This window comes from Fukomys damarensis, unplaced genomic scaffold, assembly GCF_012274545.1.
Source record: "Fukomys damarensis isolate Sample0158 unplaced genomic scaffold, DMR_v1.0_HiC HiC_scaffold_28, whole genome shotgun sequence".
Taxonomy (NCBI): domain Eukaryota; kingdom Metazoa; phylum Chordata; class Mammalia; order Rodentia; family Bathyergidae; genus Fukomys; species Fukomys damarensis.
The window spans coordinates 2,801,957-2,809,194 of record NW_022900940.1 but is presented as its reverse complement, the minus strand read 5'-3'; positions in this window follow the sequence as shown (position 1 = coordinate 2,809,194).

The following is a 7,238-nucleotide window of genomic DNA, read 5'->3' as shown; positions in this document are numbered from 1 at the left end:
ATCTGGCCTGTCCTCCTCTCTCCTGGGATGGGTTTCAGGGTATTCATATTATCTTCTCAAATGAAGAAATAATAATAAAAGTGTTTGGGGTACTCTTGACTGTAGCACATGTCTCTGAAGCCCCCATGGAGTGCATCTGACTGCAGTAAGGTTTATGGATATTTTTGCCACTTCATAATTGATGAATATAGATTGGAGTCTCGGAAATGTCGCCTAGACATGTTCCTGATTGGTAACTTTTATTTTTAAAAGTTTTAAAGCAATTCTTTACTTTTTTGAAGCTTTCTATCAAGACAAGTAATGTTTCTACTTGTGTTTAATTCCTGCTCTTTTGCCACATTCATTCAGCTTGTTCTTACTAAGAACTTAAAAGCAGTGCCATGAAGTCGAGAGGTAATATAGTCACCTTTTTATTCCATGACCCACCAAGGTGGTTTGAGATTACATGGACCTTGGCCTGGCATGACTCAGGACACTGCTAGATAGTCTTTTTTCTACACAACTTACCCCTTACTTAAGTCATCTCCATAATATCTTTTGGTCTAAAATATTAAAAACCTCAGTCATTATTACAAAGCAATAGCAAGACCAGGAGAATCAGTCATTACTTAATGCTATCCTTTATATCTCCAGATATATTTGACTCATCTAGGTTATATTCTGGTAAGATGGACACAGTGATCAACTCCATTTTCCAGATGAGGAAACTGAGGCTTATAGATGCTGAACACAAGGTCCTGAGTTTGGTCCCTGGTTTAAAAAAAAAAAAAAAAAAAAACCAAACCAAACAAAACAGAAGAAGGCTGAGGGATTTCCTAGACAAAGCTGTTCAAGTGGAGAGCTTGGTGAAATCTATGCTCTTAGCCTCTTTGTATAGCATCCCATTTCTAGCTAAAATGCAGCTAGTGGATTCTCTAATGTTGCCACCTCCTTTCCAGGACACGAAAGGCATGTCCAGAGAAGTAAGTGACCCACATGGGGGAATATACTCTCTGATGCTGGATTATAGTCTGGATCCTTCACATTCAAGTCTGATGGGCCTGCCTTCCACATGATTTGAGTTCTGGAAGACAAGGACTCATCACTCTGACTGACTTCAGACTCAAAGGAAACTGACTTTAAATTGTAATGTGCATCTGGTTGGTGGTGGGGAAGAATAAATGGTTAGTTCCAGTTCCTTTTAGTTCATTCCCATCATGCCAAGTTGGCAATCTTTAGCCTGTACAAAGTGCTTTCATTGATTTAATGTCTGACTGTATGGATGTTTGGGTAAGACACAGGAGGAAATCTTTTTTATTCAATTATCTTCCAGGATTTTGCTATGAATTCATTCCACGTGCTTGTTTGGAAAGTGAGACCAACAGGGTCACCGTGATACATTTTGAGTTGTTTTGCATGTTGCATCTTAATGATGATTATCCAAGGATGCACAAAATGTTTTTTATTCTCCATTCAAACTTCACCTGATCATCTATCTGCCTATCTACCTACCTATCTTTTTCTCTATTATCTAATCTGCAGTTATGTTTATCTTTCTATAACAGCCAAATAAGATGAGAAATTAATGCACCAAATCAAGCATTATAAAATAACAGCTTCTCTTGCAGAGCAAAGAGCTGACTTTTTATGTGCTCTGATTCAACTGTTTTTTAGGCTTTTTCTAAAGTATTGCGTTGACCCTGATGCAGAATTTCAGAACGACTTCTAAGCTTGACTGCCAAACCTACAAATTAGTGACATTAACAGGAACAGTGACTCCATGCAGTGGTAGCTAAACAGAGGCAATTGCACAAAGGATGCAACAGACCTTCATCTATGGAACTCTTTGAACAGCTTGCCTGGCTGAAGTTTCGAATCTTATTTACTGTGGTGGTATTAATGCATACTATTTTTTCATGGATGAAAACAAATGATTGTGTTGAAGAATAATTTGCCACCTCTTCCAGCACAGTTTGATAGAACTATTCAAAGCCATGTGATCAATGAATTATTTATAAATTACAGTGCTAACATCTCACAGCAATGCTATTGTTAAGGGTCTGTCAGCCCTTCCAACAGGTCCTGCCCTTTTTACTGCCCTGAGTGTGGATCACTCGCCCATTCTAAATTGTAACAAGTGGAAATTTGGTGGAGGGAATGACATTTTATTTAAAAATCAACAATGGCTCAGTAGACAGCAGAAAAAAAATTGCCCTTGCCCCAGTCATATTTAAATCCTCAGGGACACACAATTTGGAGGCAAGGGAGTTAGAATGAGAATATATTTTATCAGAATAAGACCAAGATGGTTTACTTTTGAGGAAATGATACAATATGTGTTCATATAAGATTTATGATAAAATGAATATAGGAATAAAGTATGGACCAAATAAATGGTTTTATCAGCTCATACTCCATCTTTTTCACATTTATTGAGGTCACTGTCCCCTGTCAGAGCCAGATCTATCCCTAAATGATCCCTAAATGGCATTTCCTAACATTTCTTTTTAAAATTACCCTAAACTGCCCAGCATATCACTTGTGAATTTCAGCTCTATTACAGCCCCCTTTGCTGCTGAACCTTGCCTGGCCACCCACCCCTAACCCCTCTTCTTCCTCAGTGCAAGAGTATTCTTGGAGAATGCATCTCACTACCCCTTTTATAAGAAAGTAGACAAGTTTCTAAAAGTAATAGCCAGATCTGAAATCAGGTCTAAACTGTACTTCAGATCAGTTTAATAGCTGTTTGAGGGTCTGCAGGAACAGTGGGAGAGCAAAGTATTTCTCCTGTCTTCAATTAACTCACCAAGCCACCACTGAATGTCTACTTTTTTAAGCACCTATTTTTTAAAGCACAAAATGCCTAGCCCAAGCCCATAAAATCACCATGCTCAATAAAATAGGAAGAAATAGGATTTAGAAAGATAGGTTGTTCTTTGGCAATTTGGTTAAAATTAAAAAAAAAAAAACAAAACAGTCACTGTACCTTAGAGTGAATTGTTTTCCCTCACTGCCCCCAATTCCTATTAATCCCATAACATAGATTAAGCAATAAACATCTCCTACTTGCACTGCTGCAATAGCATCCTAACTCAGAGGGGTCCAATCATGGAATTTTTGAGGCTATTTGAAATTTTATGCAAGAAAGTCTTCATTTTCCCTTGTCTCTGACTGAAACTGAGCAGTTTCTTTAACTATGCCTCTATGTAGCAAGCCATAGTATTCTAAGTAGAATCTGTGTGTCGTTACCAAAAGAAATCATAGAAAATTTTGTTCATAACAGAAGTTGAAAGTATCTTGAAATGATACCTATGCTCATCATATCTTTGAAATGATCATAGAGTTACTGCTAGATTCTGTTATTTAATGGCTTTATGAAGAAAAATATATCCCCAAGTGACAGTTTCCTTTGAATCATCTTTCCTTATATAATCATCTGTACATCATCTGACACAATTAAACACCCTTTCCTGAGAAAGTGCCAGATGCCAAAGGAGAACAAAAGGAACTTACTGGTACTGCTCTTGCTGGTTTCCATGCTTTTACGGTGCTCTTTGCAGTGTGTGCTCAATGCAATTCTCTCAGTGATTCTTGTCGTCTCAGGGATTAACCATATCATACCTCTCCCATGGGGTTGAGATCTCTAGAGTCCTTGCCTTGCTATAGACAAGATCCTGAGTGGCCTGCCTTTGCCTGCTCTAACGTCTCACATCCCACTACCCCATATCTCTTCACTTGTCACTCCACTTGAGACCCTCATGCTGATCTGTCTGCCTTTTCTTCGCAGTGGCTGTTCACTTTAGTTAGAAATCGTGTCCCGGCTTATCCTCTTGTAGCAATCACTACTCTGCGCAAAGTCACTTCATTAAAGGAATGTTACCTTAGTTAAAATGTTGCTCCAGTCACTTTGTCCTCAGTTTGCCTATTTTCTTCATTGTTCATTTTGCCATCAACATGTAACATCAGTCTCTTTCACTGGATATCAAAGACTCAAGATATGTAAAAAATGAGTGACTAAGTAGCATACAAGGAAATGAGCAGAGTGTAAATGTACAGGTAAGACACAGCAATGGGAGGCCAAAGAATATTCAAGGCTACTCACTATTTCCCTGGGGACTCCTCTTGCCGCAGAGAAAATTAAGGTGATTTGGACGGTTTGACAATAGGCCAGGTAATTTTACCCTGGTCCTTAGCAAGGGGAATTCTGGGACTTCTGAGCAAAATCAGCATGTAGGCTGCGAGAATGAGGCCTGAGGTTATTGAACTGGGGATGCTATATAATCTCTCAAAGGCCCATGTTTCTCAACTGCAAAATGGAGATAAGAACACTACCTCATCCCCAGGGAAGTGTAAAGGTGAAATGAAATAAGGCAAGTAAAGTGTTTAGCCAGTGCCCAGCATGCGGTGAGTACTCAGTAATGGTTGTTGTCATTTTTATTGTTTTCGTTGTAGAAGTGCGTCATCCGTCTTACTGCTGTAAATCTTCAGCTAGGACTGCTTCACCTGGGGGCCCACAGAAGTCTTTTCAGGACTTATGAATCCCCTTAAGTTAAATGCCAATATTTTTTTGCATAATAATCTCTAGGTTTTTCTGGAAATAAAAGGCTGATGAACTCCTCTCCCATTGCCCCACCACCACTACCACCACCGAGATTTGGCGTTAAGATGAATGTCTAGGTGGGTCTTAGAGAATGGCATAACAATTGAGGCAGAAATGCATGGGTGCAACAGAGATGATTCTCAGTTTAACTCAGAGACTAAGGAAAATACTTGTCTTCATTGGAGCAAATATATTATAGAATAGAGAGGTCAATGTTCACGAACTTTAAAGAGGAAATGCCAGAGTTCATAGGAATTTCCACCATGGAGGCTTAGAACAATGATCTCCGCTTCTTATGTGGTAAAGGATCTCTCATGGCTGCTGTTGTGTGTTGGCAATGGGAATGTTATTATACAAATCTAGGAAGCAACAGTGATGCTTGAATTTTGGTGTGCATCAAAATTCTCTCTGTGTTAAAATGTCTAGAGATTCTGGTACAGCAGTGGGACTCATAAATCTTTTTAAAAACAAGTACATTAAGTAATTCTGAGACAGGTGGTGCAAGGTTCACTTTTAAAAGGATGGGTTAAAAAGAACGCTATTAAAATACAAGTTTCTCAGTATATCTCTTCCCAGCTCATCAGCCTGGCAGATTAGAGAGAATAAGGCTATAGGGTTTACTCTGGGTTGTAACTGAGACAAATTTTATGAAGCATCTTTTGCATCTGAAGTGTCGGAGACGTATGCAGTAATGGGAGGCTAACTAACTTTTCCAGAGCCTTGTCATTTCCTCCTTGGGGACCTGGCTCAAATCTCCTGTATTTTCTGTCATTCATTCATAGATTTTTTTGTTTTGTTTTGTTTTTTTGCAACAGCAGTTTGAACTCAGGGTCTTCACACTGGGATACATTTCCAGCTCCTTTTGTTTTTTATTAAAAAAAAAAATTGGTACAAGGTCTTGGTGTGTCACTAAGTTGGCTAGGCTGTGCTCAGTGTAGTGGTTCTTCTATTTCAGCTTTCTCAAAGGCTGTGATTACAGGGGTGTGTCACTATGCCTAGGTGTCATCCCTCCCTCTGTGTTTTATCCTCGCCTACTTTTTGCTCTCTCTAGGAAAGCCCAGGTAGGTTCTGAGTTGTCTCCTGGAATCATGGATTTGAAGGAAGCCTGACTCTGAAAATGCAATCAAAGAAGCAAAACAATGCGTGGTAGATTATTATTTGGCAGAAAGTCACTTGCTTTCTTCCTTCAACCTCCACAGGGGCAGTGTATTCATATTGGCTATGGCTTAGTGACTTATTTCACTCATAGAAAATGGAAAGAAGTTATAGTTTGCCAGTTCCATGTTTACTTGGAAACTGTTTTTACATTACTACTCATTTCTCTATGGGTTAGTTTTCTGTTTTTGCTATCACAAACTATACAAAATTGATCTTAAAAAAAACAGAATTTTTCTCATTTTTCTGGATGTTAGAAGTCTAAGCAAGGTGTCAACAGTCTCTTTTCCCTCAGAGTCTGTAAGAGTGAATCACTCTTTGCCTCTTCCTCCTTACTGTGGCTCAGGTGTCATTTGGCTTGTGGTTGCCCAACTCCAACTTCTGTTTCCTTATTCATGTGGCCTTCTCTCTTGTGCTACCTTCTCCTCTATGCTTTATAAGGGACCTTGATCATTGGATTTAGAGCTCATCTGAATTACAAATGATAATTTCATCACAACATGCTGAACTTGAGTTCATCTGCAAAGGCCTGTCTCAGTTAACTTGGGCTCCTATAATAAAATACTATACTCTGGGCACTTACACAGTTTATCTCATAGTTCTAGAGTTCAGAAAAACCAAGATCAAGATTCTACCAGATACTAGGTGTGGTGAGGCCCTTTTTCTGATTTATGTACAGTCACCTTCTTCTGTTCTCACATGATGGACAGAGAAAAGGGTCTGTTCTGTTCTTTTTGTTGTCGGACACCAATACTATCATTGGAACGCTACTATAGTTTAAACCAAACTGCATCTCAAAGACTGTACCTTCAAGCACCATCATATTGGGAATTAGGACTTCTATATCTGAATTTTGGGGGAGCATAAATACTCGGCAGCCTTTTTTTCCAAATAAGGTCACCTTTATAGGTTTCAGGAGTCAGGAATGGACATGTCGTTTTGGTGCTTACCATTTACCTCACTATGTTCTATGAACTTCTGACTTCTACAGTGGGAAGGATTTACCCCAGTTTTGCAGTCTAAGCATATACTGACTAAAACTCAACCCACAGCTTGAAGCAGAACACACAGCTGATTTACCAAATTGAAGCAAAAATTAACTGTTGATTACTGTGTTCTATGAAGACTTTGTAGTGGCTTATTACAAAGTAAGAGCTTATTAGTTCACAAAGTATGAAGATTCTACTGATTCCTTTCTGGTGACAGGACTGTGTAAACTATAGCACTGAGGTAGCAACAGATAAGATGTGACTATTTTATGGAAGTTACTAGGGGAGCTGGTTTTGGATTGTTGTACCAGATAATCTACTCCCAAATTGACTTTAGAGCATTCATTCTGCCTGGGAACTCACATAAAATGATATGGCTGCTAATTTGAAGGGAGTTGAGGAGAGAGAGAAGTGATTTTACTGTTCTTTTCTCAATAAAGCAACCCACAATTGCAAAATGGTGATGACTCCTTTGGGTATTTCACATTTTTATTTACAAAAAAAAAAAAAAAAAA